Source organism: Amblyraja radiata, chromosome 37 (genome assembly GCF_010909765.2).
Source record: "Amblyraja radiata isolate CabotCenter1 chromosome 37, sAmbRad1.1.pri, whole genome shotgun sequence".
In the NCBI taxonomy this organism is placed as follows: Eukaryota; Metazoa; Chordata; class Chondrichthyes; order Rajiformes; family Rajidae; genus Amblyraja; species Amblyraja radiata.
This window is the reverse complement of record NC_045992.1, coordinates 20,333,555-20,353,542: the sequence shown is the minus strand read 5'-3', so window position 1 is coordinate 20,353,542 and position 19,988 is coordinate 20,333,555. Positions and strand designations below refer to the sequence as shown.

Below are 19,988 nucleotides of genomic sequence, written 5' to 3'. Positions count from 1 at the left end.
TCCCGGCACTGACTGCATCCAGCCTTCAGGCGTACTGGAACCTAGTGGGAGGAACAAAGGGAGGATACTACAGTTATACTAATATGATGGGGCGTGGTTAGTGGTGATGAGGTAACTACATTATAGGTTGCATGCATAACCCATCTACACTTATCAATTCTACCTGTTACATTCTTAGAAAATTCCAGAAGATTAGTCAAGCATGATTTCCCCTTCATAAATCCATGATGTCTTTGAACGGTCCCAACACTGGCTTCCAAATGCAATGCAATCAAATATTTAATAATCGGCTCAAGCACCTTTCCCACAACCGATGCCAGGCTAACTGGTGTATAATTCCCTGTTTTCTCTCTCCCTCGTTTCTTAAAAAAGTAGGGTTACTTTAGCTACCCTCCAGTACACAGGAACTGATCCAGTCTCCATTGAACATTGGGAAATTATCACGAACGCATCCACGATTTCTAGGACCACCTCCTGAGTAGTCCGGGAAGCAGACCATCAGGCCCTGGGGATTTAACTGCTTTCAGTCCAACAGGTTGCCTAACACCATTTCCTGACTAAACTGAATTTCCTTCTGTTCCTCCCTCACGCTAGATTCACGGTCGCCCAGTATTTCAAGTTTTGGTCTCCAAATCTGAGGAAGGACATTATTGCCATAGAGGGAGTGCAGAGAAGGTTCACCAGACTGATTGCTGGGATGTCAGGACTGTCTTATGAAGAAAGACTGGATAGACTTGGTTTATACTCTCTAGAATTTAGGAGATTGAGAGGGGATCTTATAGAAACTTACAAAATTCTTAAGGGGTTGGACAGGCTAGATGCAGGAAGATTGCTCCCGATTTTGGGGAATTCCAGGACAAGGGGTCACAGCTTAAGGATTAGGGGGAAATCCTTTAACACCGAGATGAGAAGAACTTTTTTCACACAGAGAGTGGTGAATCTCTGGAACTCTCTGCCACAGAGGGTAGCCGAGGCCAGTTCATTGGCTATATTTAAGAGGGAGTTAGATGTGGCCCGTGTGGCTAAGGGGATCAGAGGGTATGGAGAGAAGGCAGGTACGGGATACTGAGTTGGATGATCAGCCATGATCATATTGAATGGCGGTGCAGGCTCGAAGGGCCGAATGGCCTACTCCTGCACCTAATTTCTATGTCTCTATATTTCTATGTTTCAAGAGTTACAATGGCCCATGTTTGCCTGTTTCCTTTATCGTCGTTATATTGTTGGACATTTTTCATTGATTGTTCTTTATCTGTCTACATGGAATGGAATGGATAAGAATACTTTATTTTCACATGTGACTAGGCACAGTGAAAATATTGGCTTCCATACCCAATGTATACATATTGCAGCCAGGCGCTGACAACATTACAAAGCACGTCGACTGCTCCTTTTTTCCTCCCCCACCCTACAATTTTCGGTGGAACATGTTCTTCTTCGTGAGCAGACATTGAGAACGTGGTAGTCGTGGCCGAGTGGTTAAGGCGATGGATTAGAAATCCATTGGGGTTTCCCTGCGCAGGTTCGAATCCTGCCGACTACGACAGCAGCAGGTCTGCCCGGAGGAACTGAGCAGTGTATAATTTTGAACCACAGTTGACTAGGTGCTGCGTGAACTAATATTCCCCATAAAATAATTATGGAAGAAATGTAATTACTACAAATCGTGCGGTCACACTAGACAATTGGTTTATATTTGTTGTGTTTCTGAATGAAGTTTATTTAAAGTTTATATTATTTTTTTTAATTCTCAGCCATATTTTTTAATTCAGTTTGTGAAATGCCACCCCTCAGCCTTGTACCTGATCACAGCTTCCCAAGCGGGAATGGTCCATTGATTGCCATTTGCTTCAGGTTGTCTCTGTGGCGCAATCGGTCAGAGCGTTCGGCTGTTAACCGAAAGGTTGGTGGTTCGAGCCCACCCAGGGACGCTGGCAATCCCGACATTTTTGCTATGCATGTCGTTTGACAGCTGAATAACTCTGCTCTCTCCGGAAGCGGGCACTTTCTGCTGCTGCCTCACGCCGCCCATTGGCAACCCCCCTGCGGTGTCACAAGACCGGGAGCCCGGGTGACCCGTTTTCCTTTGATTCGAATGTCACTCTTTCAAAGAGCAATAACCGATTGATTTGAGCCCTAACCAACTCCCGTTAATCAGTTTTGAAAAGGGACAAAGAGACGCGTGGACCCAAAAGGGCATCGGGATGTATGGGAAGGGAGGGGGACAGTGGACTGGGTTTGCATAAACAGACGCGATAGCGTTGAATGACGTCGGAAATCCGAGCGGCCGAGTGGCCTGCTGCAGCTATTTTCAAAGTCAATGTTTTTTCGCATGAAGTCCGGGTGGACTGTGTGCTCTGTTTTGATGATCAGCCATGATCGTGTTGAATAGCGGTGCCTACATGAGGAGCCGTGTGGCCTGCTCTAGCTCCTTCAATGTCGTTGTATTTTCTCATGGAGTCCGGGATTTAGCTCTGCGGAAGTGCGCATGCTTTGCATGTTTGAGGCCCCGGGTTTCAATCCTCGACATGGACCCCCTGCCGGCGACTTTTGAAAAGTTGGGACAATTCACGCAGACGGAGCCCGGCGTCGTCCTTGAAGAAAATAGAGAGATGACGTTTCGAGTCGGCACGGTTCTTCAGACTGATTGTTACGAAATTGTGAAAATAATCTGACTTTAAAATGAAGACTTTTTGTGAGTACAGGGATACTGATGATTAGAGACAGGATGGTTAGACATTAAAATCTCTGAAATAGGCAGGCAAATAGGCATAATAAAATTACAAAAAGGCACGCAAAAAGGCATTTATAGACTAAAAAGGCACAACATGGCATTTATCTCCTCCACCAAAACATGGTTAAAATTATAATATAAGGATATCTTACAATACATGACCAAAGTTGCCTGGTTGCACAAAGTTACTCGCATTTTTTTTTCAAATTATCTGTCAGACAGAATATGCTCCAGTTGTGGAAACATTTCGTTCTACCTCAGCTGAGAAACATAGAAACATACAAAATAGGTGCAGGAGTGTCATTCGGCCCTTCGAGCCTGCACCGCCATTCAATATGATCATAGCTGATCATCCAACTCAGTATCCTGCACCTGCCTTCTCTCCATACCACCTGTTCCCTTTAGCCACAAGGGCCACATCTAACTCCCTCTTAAATATAGCCACTTAACTGGCCTCGACTACCTTCTGTGGCAGAGAATTCCAGAGATTCACCACTCTCTGTGTGAAAAATGTTTTCCTCATCTCGGTCCTAAAGGATTTCCCCCTTATCCTTAAACTGTGACCCGTTGTTCTGGACTTTCCCAACATCGGGAACAATCTTCTCGCATCTAGCCTGTCCAACCCCTTAAGACGTAATGACTATGATATAATTGGGATCACGGAGACATGGCTCCTGGGTGACCAAGGCTGGGAGCTGAGCAACCAGGGATATTCAATATTCAGGAGGGATAGACAGAAAGGAAAAGGAGGTGGGGTAGCGTTGCTGGTTAGAGAGGACATTAACGCAATAGAAAGAAAGTACATTAGCTTGGAGGATGTGGAATCGATATGGGTAGAGCTGGAAACACTAAGGGGCAGAAAACGCTAGTGGGAGTTGTGTACAGGCCACCTAGTAGTAGTATTGGAGTTGGGGATGGCATCAAACAAGAAATTAGAAATGCGTGCAACAAAGGTTAAACAGTTATAATGTGGCTTCAATCTACATATAGATTGGGTGAATCAAATTGGCAAGGGTGCTGAGGAAGAGGATTTCTTGGAATGTATGCGGGATAATTTTCTTGGAATGTATGCGGGATAGTTTTCTAAACCAACATGTAGAAGAACCAACGAGAGAGCAGGCTATTCTGGATTGGGTATTGAGTAATGAGGAAGGGTTAGTTAGCAGTCTTTTTGTGCGTGGCCCTTGGGCAAGAGTGACCATAATATGGTTGAGTTCTTCATTAGGATGGAGAGTGACATTGTTAATTCAGAAACAAGGGTTCTGAACTTAAAGAAAGGTAACTTTGAGGGAATTAGATGTGAATTGGCCAAGATAGAATGGCAATTGATTCTTAAAGGGTTGACGGTGGATATGCAATGGAAGGCATTTAAAGACTGCATGGATGAACTACAACAATTGTTCATCCCAGTTTGTCAAAATAATAAATCAGGAAAGGTAGTGCATCCGTGGATAACAAGGGAAATGAGGGATAGTATCAATACAAATTAGCCAGAAAAAGCAGCCTGCCAGAGGACTGGGAGAAATTCAGAGCCCAGCAGAGGAGGAGAAAGGGCTTAATTAGGAAGGGAAAATAGATTATGAAAGAAATCTGGCAGGGAACATAAAAACTGACTGCAAAGGTGTCTATAGATATGTGAAGAGAAAAAGATTAGTTAAAACAAATGTAGGTCCCTTGCAGTCAGAAACAGATGAATTGATCATGGGGAACAAAGACATGGCAGACCAATTGAATAACGACTTTGGTTCTGTCTTCACTAAGGAAGACATAAATAATCTACCGGAAATAGCAGGGGACCGGGGGTCAAATGAGATGGAGGAACTGAGTGAAATCCAGGTTAGCGGGGAAGTGGTGTTAGGTAAATTGAATGGATTAAAGCCGCTAAATCCCCAGGGCCAGATAGGCTGCATCCCAGAGTACTTAAGGAAGTAGCCGCAGAAATAGTGGATGCATTAGTGATAATTTTTCGAAACTCTTTAGATTCTGGAGTAGTTCCTGAGGATTTGGGGGTAGCTAATGTAACCCCACGTTTTAAAAAGGGAGGGAGAGAGAAAACGGGGAATTACAGACCAGTTAGTCTAACATCGGTAGTGGGGAAACTGCCAGAGGCAGTTATTTAAGATGGGATAGCAGCACATTTGGAAAGTGTTGAAATCATCGGACAAAGTCACCATGGATTTATGAAAGGTAAATCATGCCTGACGAGTCTTATAGAATTTTTCGAGGATGTAATTAGTAGAGTGGATATGGGACAACCAGTGGATGTGTTATATCTGGACTTTCAGAAGGCTTTCGACAAGGTCCCACGTAAGAGATTGGTATACAAACTTAAAGCACACGGTATTGGGGGTTCAGTATTGATGTGGATAGAGAACTGGCCTGCAGACAGGAAGCAAAGAGTAGGAGTAAACGGGTCATTTTCACAATGGCAGGCGGTGACTAGTGGGGTACCGCAAGGCTCAGTGCTGGGACCCCAGCTATTTACAATATATATTAATGATTTGGACGAAGGAATTGAATGCAACATCTCCATGTTAGCGGATGACACGAAGCAAAGGGGCGGTGTTAGCTGTGAGGGGGATGTTAGGAGGCTGCAAGGTGACATGGATAGGCTGGGTGAGTGGGAAAATGCATGGCCTATGCAGTATAATGTGGATAAATGTGAGGTTCTCCACTTTGGTTGCAAAAACAGGAAAGTAGACTATTATCTGAGTACATCTAAACAGACAGGGGGTGAGGGTCTTCGCAAAGAACCTCAAATATACTGCCCCGGGACGTAACCTTCCGACCCCCTCGATCAATGGGAATCCAAGAGGCCAATCTGGACTCCCACGCCCCCCCCCCCCCCCCCCACCATGTCAGGACCACCCGCCAAACTGTGAGGAGACAGAACAGCCCAGCCAGGGACGCTAGTGCTCCCAGCTCATCACTCCAGCTACAGCCGCGGATCACCTCGGAGATGGGTGATCAGGCAGCTGCTGCACACTATATGTTCCCACCTCCTAGGGTAACAAAGGATACAAATATATAAACAGTCCCTTCCGAGTGATTGATAAAAACAGCATACGATTGCACTGAATTAGTACTGTGGATATTGTTGATATTAATATTATTACTGTTGATATTGATTATTAATATAGTTACTATTACTAGGTGGCAGTATGAGTCTGCCTTACCATGGCATACAAAACTGTACCTAACATTCCCCAATTATAGAAAAAACTAGTGTTTTCGCACCTGTCCCACAAAATAGATTTTATTCAAACTAAAAAAGAAGAGAATATAAATACAAAATAAATGAATTCATTCCATATAGGCTGCTGTAATATCCAGGGTCTCCACTCTTCAACCTTCGGGATGAAGGCTGGGAACCCAGAGTTCCTAAAGTCTATAGAAGACACTGATATAATGATATTAACCGAAACATGGTATCGAAAGGATACGTTCATCCACTGTCCCTCAGGGTACCATGAAGTCATGGTGCCCTCAGTAAAATCTACTGATATACATAAGGGCAGAACCTCCGGGGGAGTCTTGGTGTGGTACAAAGAAGAACTAGACAGTCACATTACACCAATAAAACAGGGGAATCACATATATGGTTGAAACTAGATAAAGAAATTGGAATAATCGGAAAAGACATATATCTATGTGCCGCCTACAGAATCGCCATATTCTGAAGAGGATTATATTTGAAACTCTCCACAGGGAAATCAATCATTTCCAGGTCCAGGGAAATGTGCTACTATGTGGAGACCTGAATGCAAGGACCGGATGTGAACCCGATTCCATAGACACACAGGGCAACAACCATGTGTTCGGTCAAGCCCCCTTATATGTCACACCAACTATCATTAACCGAAACAACCTTGACTGTGAAATAAATAAAAGTGGTAGAGAGTTAGTGCATCTCTGTCGAGCCTTGAGCCTGTACATAGTTAATGGTAGGCTCAGAGGGGACTCGCTGGGAAGGTTTACATATTCCTCAGCTCTTGGGTCTAGCGTGGTAGACTACGCAATTACTGACATAGACCCCTGCACTATCAGTGCATTCACTGTTAGGCAGCAGTCCCCTCTTTCAGACCATAGTCAAATCAACGTGTATCTAAAATGTCCTGTTCAACCTAAAGACGAAAGAAAGGAACCCAGTAAGCTGTATAAACTAAATCAGCCTTACAAATGGGCTTCAGATAGTGGAGATAAATTCATCATGGCCCTGAACTCACCCGATCTCACAAATAAAATACTGAAACTCAAGACAAACCCATATGGGACTACTAGAGATGGTGTAAACATGGCTATAAATGACATTAACATGATCTTTAACAAGGCAGCTATCAAAGCTGACCTTGTGGAACAGAAGAGAAAAATTATCAAAAAACACAACCATGAAAAATGGGTGTAAAAGTGTCAGACAAGACCTGAGGAAAATAGCGAACCAAAAACACCGTCAACCAAACAACCCCGACTTACGTATTAACCATATAACCATATAACCATATAACAATTACAGCACGGAAACAGGCCATCTCGTCCCTACAAGAGGTGGAGGTGTTGCATTACTAGTCAGGGAAGATATTACAGCAGTGCTTTGGCAGGATAGATTGAAGGGCTCATATAGGGAGGCTATTTGGGTGGAACTGAGAAGTGGGAAAGGGGTAGCAACACTTATAGGGGTGTATTATAGACCGCCAAATGGGGATCGGGAATTGGAAGAGCAAATATGTAAGGAGGTAGCAGATATTAGTAGTAAGCACAAAGTAGTGATTGTGGGAGATTTCACTTTCCACACATAGACTGGGAAACACATTCGGTAAATGGGCTGGATGGGTTGGAGTTTGTAAAATGTGTGCAGGATAGTTTTTTGCAGCAATACATAGAGGTACCTACTAGAGGAGGGGCAGTGTTGGACTTCCTGTTAGGAAATGAGACGGGACAGGTGGCGGAGGTATGCGTTGGGGAGCACTTCGGGTCCAGTGATCACAATACCATTAGTTTCAATATAATTATGGAGATGGTCAGAACTGGACCTAGGGTTGAGATTTTTGATTGGAGAAAGGCTAACTTTGATGAGATGCGAAATGATTTAAAAGGAGTGAACTGGGACATTTAGTTTTATGGGAAGGATGTAGAAGAGAAATTGAGGACATTTAAAGGGGACATTTTAAGAGTACAGAATCTTTATGTTCCTGTTCGGTTGAAAGGAAACAGTAAAAAGTGGAAAGAGCCCTGGTTTTCAAGGGAAATTGGACATCTTGTTCGGAAAAAGAGGGCGATCTACAATAATTATAGGCAGCATGAAGTAAATGACGTGCTTGAGGAGTATAAGGAATGTAAAAAGAATCTTAAGAAAGAAATTAGAAAAGCTAAATGCTTTGGCAAGTAAGGTGAAAGTAAATTCAAAGGGTTTCTACAGCTATATTAATAGCAAAGGGATAACGAGGGATAAACTTGGTCCATTGGAGAGACGGAGTGGACAGCTATCTGCAGAGCCAAAATAGATGGGGGAGATATTGAACAATTTATTTTCTTCGGTATTCACCAAGGAGAATGATATTGAATTATGTGAGGTAAGGGAAACTAGTAGAGTAGCTATGGATACTATGAGTTTCAAAGTAAAAGAAGTACTGACACTTTTGAAAAATATAAATGTGGATAAGTCTCCAGGTCCTGACAGGATATTCCCTAGGACATTGAGGGATGGTTCCTCGTGGAAGGTTGGTTAAGAAGGTTCAACTGTTGGGTATAAATGCAGGAGTAGCTAGATGGATGCAACAGTGGCTGAATGGGAGAAGCCAGAGGGTAATGGTGGATGGTTGTTTGTCGGGTTGGAGGCAGGTGACTAGTGGGGTGCCTCAGGGATCGCTGTTGGGTCCTTTGTTGTTTGTCATGTACATCAATGATCTGGATGAAGGTGTGGTAAATTGGATTAGTCAGTATGCAGATGATAGCAAGATAGGGGGTGTTGTGGATAATGAAGTGGATTTCCAAAGTCTACAGAGTGATTTAGGCCATTTGGAAGAATGGGCTGAAAGATGGCAGATGGAGTTTAATGCTGATAAATGTGAGGTGCTACACCTTGGCAGGACAAATCAAAATAGGTCGTACATAGTAAATGGTAGGGATTTGAAGAATACAGTTGAACAGAGGGATCTGGGAATAACCGTGCATAGTTCCTTGAAGGTGGAATCTCATATAGATAGGGTGGTAAAGAAAGCTTTTGCTATGCTAGCCTTTATAAATCAGAGCATTGCGTATAGAAGCTGGGATGTAATGTTAAAATTGTACAAGGCATTGGTGAGACCAAATCTGGAGTATGGTGTACAATTTTGGTCGCCCAATTATAGGAAGAATGTCAACAAAATAGAGAGAGTACAGAGGAGATTTACTAGAATATTGCCTGGGTTTCAACAACTAAGTTACAGAGAAAGGTTGAATACGTTAGGTCTTTATTCTCTGGAGCGCAGAAGGTTAAGGGCGGACACGATAGAGGTCTTTAAAATGATGAGAGGGATAGACAGAGTTGATGTGGATCATCTTCTCCCTTTGAGGAAAGGGAAGATTCAAACAAGAGGACATGACTTTAGAATTAAGGGACAGAAGTTTAGGGGTAACATGAGGGGGAACTTCTTTACTCAGAGAGTGGTATCGGTGTGGAATGAGCTTCCAGTGGAAGTGGTGGAGGCAGGTTCGTTGATATCATTTAAAAATAAATTGGATAGGCATATGGATGAGAAGGGAATGGAGGGTTATGGTATGAGTGCAGGCAGGTGGGACTAAGGGAAAAAAGTTGTTCGGCACGGACTTGTAGGGCCGAGATGGCCTGTTTCCATGCTGTAATTGTTATATGGTTATAAGTCCGTGCCGAAACAACGTTTTTCCCTTAGTCCCTTAGTCCCACCTGCCTGCACTCATACCAATGTTTACTGTTTCCTTTCAACCGAACAGGAACATAAAGATTCTGTACTCTTAAAATTTCCCCTTTAAATGTCCTCCATTTCTCTTCTACGTCTTTCCAATTAAAAAAAATGTCCCAGTTCACTCCTTTTAAATCATCTCGCATCTCATCAAAGTTAGCCTTTCTCAAATCAAAAATCTCAACCCTAGGTCCAGTTCTGACCTTCTCCATAATTATATTGAAACTAATGATATTGTGATCACTGGAACCGAACTGCTCCCCAACGCATACCTCCGCCACCTGTCCCGTCTCATTTCCTAACAGGAGGTCCAGCACTGCCCCTCCTCTAGTAGGTACCTCTATGTATTGCAGCAAAAAACTATCCTGCACATATTTTACAAACTCCAAACCATCCAGCCCATTTACAGAATGTGTTTCCCATTCTATGTGTGGAAAGTTGAAATATCCCACAATCACTACCTTGTGCTTACTGCTAATATCTGCTATCTCCTTACATATTTGCTCTTCCAATTCTCGTTCTCCATTTGGCGGTCTATAATACACCCCTATAAGTGTTGCTACACCTTTCCCACTTCTCAGTTCCACCCAAATAGCCTATCTAGATGAGCCCTCTATCCTGCCAAAGCACTGCTGTAATATCTTCCCTGACTAGCAATGCAACACCTCCACCTCTTGCCCCTCCAATTCTATCACACCTGAAACAACGAAATCCTGGAATATTTAGTTTCCAATCACAGCCCTCCTGCAACCATGTTTCACTGATCGCCAAAACATCATACTTCCAGGTGTCTATCCAGACTCTAAGCTCATCCACCTTTCTTACAATGCTCCTATCAATAAAATATGCACATTTAAGAAACCCCCCGTCTCTTATACTCTGTTTATTTCCTTTTTTTCTTTCTCCTCTTGTGTCCGAGTGCTTTCATTTTCTGCTTCCTGCCTCCCATTCTGTCTACTAGCTTTCTTTATTTGAGTCCCTCGCCCCAACCATTCTAGTTTAAAGTCTCCCCAGTAGCCTTTGCAAATTTCCCCGCCAGGTTATTGGTGTCCCTTGGGTTCAAGTGCAACCCATCCTTTCTGTACAGGTCCCACCTTCCCCAATAGAAGTCCCAATGATCCAGAAACTTGAATCCCTGCCCTCTGCACCAGTCGTTCAGCCACGCATTTATCCTCCACCTCGCTCCATTCCTACTCTCACTATCGCATGGCACATGCAGTAATCCTGAGATTGTTACCTTTTTGGTCGTTTTCCTTAACTCTCCTCCCAACTCCCTAAATCCTCCCTTCAGGACCTCTTCCCTTTTTTTACCTATGTCATTGGTACCTATATGTACCACGACCTCAGTCTCCTCTCCCTCTGATTTCAGGATATCTTGGATGCGTTGAGACACGTCCGAGACCTTGGCATCAGGAGGCAGACCACCATCCTGGTCTCCCGACTGCGTCCACAGAATCGCCTATCCGACCCCCTAACAATAGAGTCCCCAATTACTATTGCCCTCTTATTTTTTTCCCTACCTTTCGGAGCAACAGGGCCGGTCTCTGTACTGGAGGCCCGTCCGCTGTCGCTATCCCCGGGCAAGCTGTCACCCCCATCCGTACTCAAACAGGAGTACTTATTTGCAAGGTGTACCGACATTGGAGTACTCACTCGTTCCTGCCTCTGCCCCTTGCCCTTCCTTAGCGTGACCCACATGTCTCTCTCCCGTGGGTCTGTAGTGACCACCTCCCTATAACTCCCCTCTATGACCTCCTCACTCTCCCTGACCAGACAGAGGTCATCGAGCTGCTGCTCCAGGATCCTAACACCGTCCCTTAGGAGCCCCATCTCTCTGCACCTGGTGCAGATGTGAACGTCTGGAGGGCCATCCGACACCATGACCTCCCACATCTGACATCCAGAACAGTACACTGCTCTGACTGTCATTATCTCGCCTTACCCTGGATCCGATACCAGTATAATACAATAGAAACTGCTGGGAGTATTCAGCAGGTATCTGACTCACAAACAGCTGCTCCCTCTTGACCTTTAAACTGCACCTTTATTATATAAACATAAAGCACTGTACCATTAGTCCACTGTGCCCTAAGCTCACTGTACCTTTACTAAAGCACTGTACCTTTAGCCCACTGTACCCTTGGCTCACTGTACCTTTACTAAAGCACTGTACCTTTAACCAGAAAGCAGAAATGCTAACCTGCGGTTGCACGCAATCAGCTGCTTCCTCTAGTCTGCTTCCGCCAATCAGCGGCTTCCACCAGAACCCTCCCTATGGAGTGTGGAACGTTACGGATTTTGGTAAAAGCCCTGACCCTCCTCCACTCGCTCCAACGGTCCCGGGCCTCTGTGAAAGAAAGCCCCGCGCCCGATTTATAAACTCACCGCCCTGACCCTCCTCCACTCGCTCCAACGGTCCTGGGCCTCTGTGAAAGAAAGCCCCGCGCCCGATTTATATACTCACCGCCCTGACCCTCCTCCACTCGCTCCAACGGTCCCGGGCCTCTGTGAAAGAAAGCCCCGCGCCCGATTTATATACTCACCGCCCTGACCCTCCTCCACTCGCTCCAACGGTCCCGGGACTCTGTGAAAGAAAGCCCCGCGCCCGATTTAAGTACTCACCGCCCTGACCCTCCTCCACTCGCTCGAACGGTCCCGGGCCTCTGTATTACATATAATGAAACTCTTAAAAGGTATAAACACACGATTAGGAACAAAAGACAAAATTACACTCACAAGAGACTTGAAGAAATTGAAAATTCCATAAATCAAAACCAATTTTGGGATATGTGGAATAACCTGAGCACAACAAAACTACAAACACTACCAATTCAAGACGGTGATATCTGGAGAGCACACTTCAAAAATCTATATAAGGACATCCCAATAAATAAAATAAACTCAAATTATTCCCATATCAAATAAAAACTCCAAACACTAGAAACAGTAATTAAAGATTATCAAAACCCTCTTGATTCCCCAATTACTTTGGAAGAACTGACCATAAAAGTAAAATCACTCCACTCAAGGAAAGCCTGTGGTCCAGACAGCATTAAAAAAAATGCTCAAGTACAGCACTCCGGTGATGCAGGACATAGTGCTTAGGCTGTTCAACATCATACTACGTTCAGGTTATTTCCCTGATATTTGGTGTCAAGGGCTTATTTCACCCATTTATAAGAGTGGAAACAAATTAGACCCAAATAATTATCGTGGCATATGTGTCAGTAGCTGCCTAGGGAAGTTATTCTGCAATATCATAAATAACAGAATGTAGGATTTCCTTAACAAACACAACATTCTCAGTAAAAACGAAATCGGCTTCCTCCCAAAACACCTTACCACTGACCACATTTATACCCTCCACACACTCATTGGAAAACATGAACAACAAGCGAAAAATTGGAAAATATTTGCCTGGTTTATGGACTTTGAGAAAGCATTTGACTCTATTTGGCATGAAATGCTCTATTATAAACTCCTCGGCTGTGGTATAGGAGGAAAGGTATATGACCTTATCAAATCAATGTATCTGAATAATAAATGTGGCGTTAAAATTGGGGACAAACGCACTGATCTCTTCGCCCAGAGAAGAGGCGTCCGGCAAGGCTGCAATCTGAGCCCGACACTGTTTAATGTATATATCAACGATTTGGCAGTAAAGTTGGACCAGAGCACAGCGCCGGGCCTCTGTCTTCTGGACGGAGAGGTAAAATCCCTGTTTTACTTCGTAGTCACGTGAGTGACTACGTGAAGAACCCGCTTCCAACGCATGCGTATCATATAGCTACACGCATTGCAACGAGTCACAGCAGGGGGAACGACGTTCCCCTAGTGGAGAATTTGAAAGTCGGGAGCAGCAGGTAAGAGACGCTGCGTTCCTTCCACTTACCTTTTAGGTGGAGACATGGACCGGATCCATGAAGGCTGCGGAAAACTGGCGGGGGAGAACCGCGGAGTGCGGGCAGCCGGCAGCAGCAGCAACGGCACGCGAAACTTCCGGAGAGGAAACAGCTGTGCCCGACTTCGCTCCCGCACCGGCAAAATTCACTTCTCGGCCGGGCGGGAAGCGAAGCAAAAGACGCCCCATATGCCAGTCTCAAGCGAGTCTGGCTTGGAGCAGTCGCCAGCGGCCAGTGCCGAGATTACCGGGGCCGGTTGAAGCAGCTCGAGGACAGGGAACAACCACGAGGGACCAGTGCTGTAAGTACCGGGGTTGGTCCGAGGGGTCCCTACGGCAGCCGGGAGCGGCCAGTGCTGATGGCTTTGGAGCCGGTCTGACCGGCTGCAAAACGACCGCAGAGGGACCAGTGCCGTGAGCACCGGGGTCGGTCCCAGCGGTTTAAGATTAACGCGCAGCCGGGAGCGGCCAGTGCTGAGAGCATTGGAGCCGGTTTGACCGGCTACACAGCATCCGCGAGGGACCAGTGCCGTGAGCACCGGGGTCGGCCCGAGCGGTTGGAGCTAACGGGCATTGGAGCAGGTTTGATCGGCTGGAGAACAACCGCAAGCGACCAGTGCCCGTGAGCACCGGGGTCGGCGGTTGCTCAAGGAGATCCTCCGTGGCAGACTCCGGGAGATGGAGGCTGCCACATTGGGCAACCAATAAGCCCCACAGCGGTACCCCTCGGGGGCTGCACAGTGTATCTTCCTCATCAGAGGAGAACACGGAGGATCAGTTCTGGGCAGACCCTGAACGGGCCGCAGAACTACTCACCTCCAGTGAGTCTGGGGTGAAAGGAAACATGTTGGAACTCCCTGAGGGACGCTCAGGCCAACGGTGTGCGGGCGGCACAGTGTCCGTGAGCACTGCACCGCGCTGGAATTGCAGTTGCAGCGCCGCAGGGAAGTACTGACTGCACAGGGGCCGTGAACACTGCACCGCGTTGGCACTGCAGGACCTACACCTGGGAGAACATACCTCGTTGGAGGGATGCAGGTCCAAGAAGAAAGCCTCTAGTGGGTAAGTCCCGTGGCAGCACCTTTTTACAGGGCTGTAGCTCACTTCTATTACTACAGGGAAGTGCTTGAGGGAATGACAGATCCAGGAGATGAAAGCAGCACCTTCTATAGGGCTATATCATGCTTTCTCCCTCCCCAGCAGACTCTTCTATCAGAAGAATGCTGGGGTCAAGTCCTGGACAGGTAATAGATATATTGCTGTAACTATGAGGTGATGCCATTCTTAGTCACCAAGTCATAGAGTGCATTATTGGTCATTTCCTGATAGAAATACAGGAATTATATGTTTAGATGAAGGATTTAGCAGGCCAAAATTGATGGCATATTCCATCCTCATCTGGCAGTCACTAGGGAGTGTCTGTTTTATGTTTCAGGGGAAATCAACAGGGATAAGTTAAAGCTAACTGGGGAAGATCTATTAACCAGATTAGAAGCTAGCATAGACCACGTGGCTTGCTATAAACTGGTGGGGCTAACATTAGCCATAGCTGTCGCTGACCACCGAGGATTGTAAATCCATGAATGTGCTAACCATTTATTTATGCTCCTGGAACATCCAACCGGGATTGACGCGGGCCTGCGTTAACCCCAAACCTCCAAGCAAAACCCTTTATTTGGAGGTGACCCAGCTAGAAGGTCAAGGAGTTGGACGATGAAGCCAATCTGGAGCTCACCTCGACGTCCAAACATCGTCCTCAAAGGTATCGCCTTATGCTGGAAGATGTATACACCCACAACACACGGCCTCGGGGATCCAGAAGGAAACAGAAACCCACTGGTAACTAAGGAAGTCTGGTTCTTACTAAATTAAGGCAGGAAGAAGGTTGGTTCACATGGCAGTGACTTTGCCGTAAGGAAGGGTACAGCCTTAAGGGATGCTTGCAGGGAACTAAACCATCCACCAGACTGGGAGTAGAATATTGGCATTAGGGGCTGTGTGTGCCATCCACATGATATCGTGACCTTTACATAATCAAATTACTGAGCGCTAACAGGCGTCACTCAATAATTTATGGATCATTCTGACAGACCAATGAAGCAACCAACAGAGGCCACCATGGTACTAAAAGGTGGAACATACATTCACCATTAACACGGTCGATATGTTAGTAACTTTACCAAGAGATAAAACCGCAGCCCTGCAGGAGGACTGCAGCAAGCCATCATTGACAACCAGTCTATGGTATTACAAACAGATGCCAGCGCCATTGGTTGGGGAGCCACTAATTATGTTTCTAGTTGTGGAGGGAGGTGGAAGACAGTGGAGGTGGCATATATATTAATTATATGGGTGGAAATATATCGACATCTTGTGATCAATTGGCAAAATTAATTTGGCAATGGTGTATCCAAAGAAACATTTGGATATCGGCAACATACCTACCAGGGAAAGTATTTGCTGAAATTACAGCAAAATATGGTACGCCAGATATTGATTTTTTTTGCATCCAGGTTGAATCACCAGACCCTGGGGCAGAAGCTACAGATGCTTTCTCACTCCATTGGGGGAAATGGTGTTTTTATGCATTTCCTCCGTTCTGCCTCATCAATCGGATACTAAGGAAAATTCAACAAGATTCGGCATCTGGGATTCTCATAGTACCCGATTGGCCTACTCAACCGTGGTTTCGGTTATACAGGGGATGGTGTTAGAACCATGTTCCCTTATTGGACATAGCCAAAATTTACTAATTCATCCAGTGACTGAGGGCAGTCACCCATGCCATAAGAATATGGATTTGTTGATTTGTAGAGTCTGAAAGACCCACTACACGGCATGGGGCTGTCAGACAGGACTATGAATCCCATCACATCAGCACAAAGACTGTCAACACAAAAGCAGTACCTCGGACATACCAAGAAATGGGGCAAATACTGCTTTGACAACAACCTAGACCAAAGAGCCAATAACATTCCGGCCGTATTGGAATTTCTAACAAGCCTCCATTGTGATAAACGATTAGGCTACAGTGCCATCAATAGTGCCAGAAGTGCACTCTCCAATTACCTATCGCAAGGAACGGAGCGGCACACGGTGGGAACGCACCCCCTGGTAACAAAACTTATGAGGGGCATATTCAATGCAAAAACCCCTGGTACTCTGGTACTCCAGAATCTGGGATCTGGGTGTCGTTTTGAACATGCTGAGGAGTTGGTCGCCCATAACAGCATTATCACTTCGGAAACTGACCATGAAGATGGTTATTGTCATGGCGTTAGTTACCGCACAACGAGTCCAGTCGTTAAACAAACTGAGCCTGGACTGCTTGATCATCTCTCCCGAGAAACTGGTGTTTGTTATACATGATTTAATAGAACAAAACAGACCAGGTTCATCGGGTCAAATTATTGAATTTATGGCATATCCAAATGACGAACGCCTGTGTATAGCCAGACATATCCAATTATACATGGAATATAGTAAGAGCATTCGAGGTCAGGAAATGGCTCTGTTAATTTCTTACAAGAAACCGCACAAAAGGGTCACGACCCAAACTATCTCAAGGTGGCTCAAATGTGTCCTAAAGATGGCAGGAATAGACACTATTGTTTTTAAAGCTCATTCCACCAGGGCTGCAGCAACATCCGCAGCAAAAATTCTGGAGGTGCCAACAGACCAAATCCTCAGAATGGCACGATGGTCATCGGAAAGGATTTTCCAAAGGTTTTATAACAAACCAGTTTTGGAGCCATCATCGTTTTCTGAAAACATTTTACGTTCTATAATATAATTTGCCCGAAAGGTTACAGGGCTATGATTTCAATTTAATAAATTTATTTTTCGTTATATCACACAAGTCTTGTATGAGTGTGTTTAAAATTACTAATGATACCGTCTCCCAATACCCAAGGCAGTTGTGAAGCATGGACTCGTTCCACGGCATGAGGTCACAGAGCTTTGAAATCTTCACGTAGTCACTCACGTGACTCCGAAGTAAAATAGTAAGATTAAACGAGAACTTACCAGTTTGAAGTTTGATCTGTATTTTATGAGGAGGAACGTTGAGGGAATACGTGCCCTCCGCTCCCACCCTCCTATGATCATATCAAAAACTGGTATATCTTTGATAATCTTACTATGTTAGGTCATTATAGTTTCTGTGACTTCACACCGCTGCTTTGAAGAATGACACGCATGCGTTGGAAGCGGGTTCTTCACGTATTCCCTCAACGTTCCTCCTCATAAAATACAGATCAAACTTCAAACTGGTAAGTTCTCGTTTAATCTTACTATTTTACGCGGATGACTTGGTTCTGCTGTCCCCCACAGAACAGGGACTGCAGCAACAGTTGGACCTACTTGATGAGTACTGCCAAAATTCGGCCCTGGCAGTAAATCTAAAGAAAACCAACATCATGATTTTTCAGAAAAGACCCAGATGCCAGGAAGATAAATACAAATTTACTCTCAATGGTACTGTTATCGAACACATTATGAGCTATACTTACCTTGGTCAAGCTGTTTAACATCAGGGAACTTCAATGTGGCAGTGAATGCACTAAAAGAGAAAGCTCGAAGAGCTCTGTGTGCAATAAAAAGAAGATTCTACAACATCCAAACCCCAATAAAAATCTGTCTTAAAATATTTGACAGTGCAATCCTGCCTATTGCGCTTTATGGTAGTGAAGTATGGGGTCCGCTCAGTACCATAATTATAGTAAATGGGAAAAACATACATGCGAAATTTTGTCGGAACATCCTCCGTATCCAAAGGAAAACACCAACACGTAGGGCGGAACTAGGCAGATACCCACTGATAATAAACATCCAGAAAAGAGAACTCCATTTTTGGAATCACCTTAAATCTAGCCCCCCAGATACCCTCCAGTTTAAAGCCCTTCAAACATAAGAGGGGAACCCAGAAAAGAATTCCCTGTGCCAGTTGGTACTGAGACTAACTACCCCTATTCAGTTAAACCCTATCCAGTTAAACCCTGACCGACCCCAGATCAACATTGACCCCCAATCACCAGTTAGAGTGAACCAAATTATCAAACAACGTAAAGAAACGTACTTGGAACATTGGGATAAAGAAACCAAAAGCCAAAGCAGATTAGAATGTTACCGTTCCCTAAAAAGAGATTATAAATTGGCGGACTATCTCTCAACTGTATGAGACATAAAGCAGAGACAGACCCTCACCAAATACAGGCTAAGTGACCACTATTTGGCAGTCGAAAAAGGAAGACAGAAGAGATTCTGGCAAACAAGAGAAAACAGAATATGCGGCCACTGTTTGACAGATGAGATTGAAACAGAGGTGTACTTCCTACTAAAATGCAAAAAAATTGACAAAACAAGGAAAGCATACTATAACAAACTCAGTGTGGCAACCCCTGACTTTAAAGAACTAGATGATACATCAAAACTAAGAATAATCCTTGGCGAAGGAAATACGGCACATCTTGGTGCACAATAAGTAACAGCAAGCCATAACCTGAGAGACGGTGAATGACCAACATGCACATATGTACGCACACACTAATCGACATTAACTAACACTAAGAAATTAATATTGAATTGCTAAACTTGCTATTGTCTTGTACTGCTTACAGTTGCAAGAACGTGTAGCAATCAATAATGGGCTATAGGCCTATTGCAAGTTTATGTACAGTGATATAACTATCCATACACTGTATACCTGTATTTATACTTATGCATTTCAAAAATGTAAGTCATGTTTTATACTTTGACAATATAACAATGTTGTCATCATGACAATAACGTTTTTATTGAAAATTGAAATTGAATAGAGAGAGAGAGAGAGAGAGAGAGAGAGAGAGAGAGAGAGAGAGAGAGAGAGAGAGAGAGAGAGAGAGAGCGAGAGAGAAGAGAGAGAGAGAGGAGAGAGAGAAGCTAATCGAGATCGCGAGAGCGGATCGAGCTCTCATATCGCGAGAGAGCTACGTGAGCTATCGATCTGATCGAGAGCCAGAGATCCTGTCTCTCTGAGAGAGAGAGAGAGAGAGGCAGGCTGTGTCTTTCTCAGCTCCATTGGCTGAGAAGTTTTAAGCAGCCTTTGAAGGATTCTGTCGCTGGGAAAGGAACAGAGGCAGAGTGGCTTCATAGTCTAACTTAATGTTGGACTGTTGAAACTTTCCAATGCTTTAAAAAACTCCTCCATTTAGCGTGAAAATCCCTTGATAATGTTCTACATTGTCGAGGGAGCAGGGTGCGGCTGTCATTGGCGGACTGCCAAGAGTGCCTGGATATCGAGGGTTTGAAGTGTTTCGGTGCCTTTGCTGTGTTTTTGGCACTGATTCTCTGCCCTAAAGTCATTTTGCACAGTGCGGCTGCCTGGCTTAATGTGAAGAAGGTGCTTTGGCGTTCGGCAAGACAGGGCGAGCTGGCTTTTTGGCGTGGACGAGTTTTG

General features: G+C 44.8%; 2 non-coding genes across 2 annotated transcripts; both read left to right on the top strand.

The window, feature by feature from the left end:
* Window positions 1-1,461: 1,461 nt before the first annotated feature.
* trnas-aga lies at window positions 1,462-1,543 on the top strand. Its single transcript has one exon. It is a non-coding gene; the product is annotated as a tRNA-Ser (tRNA).
* Window positions 1,544-1,857: 314 nt separating this feature from the next.
* trnan-guu lies at window positions 1,858-1,931 on the top strand. Its single transcript has one exon. It is a non-coding gene; the product is annotated as a tRNA-Asn (tRNA).
* The last annotated feature ends 18,057 nt before the right edge of the window (window positions 1,932-19,988 follow it).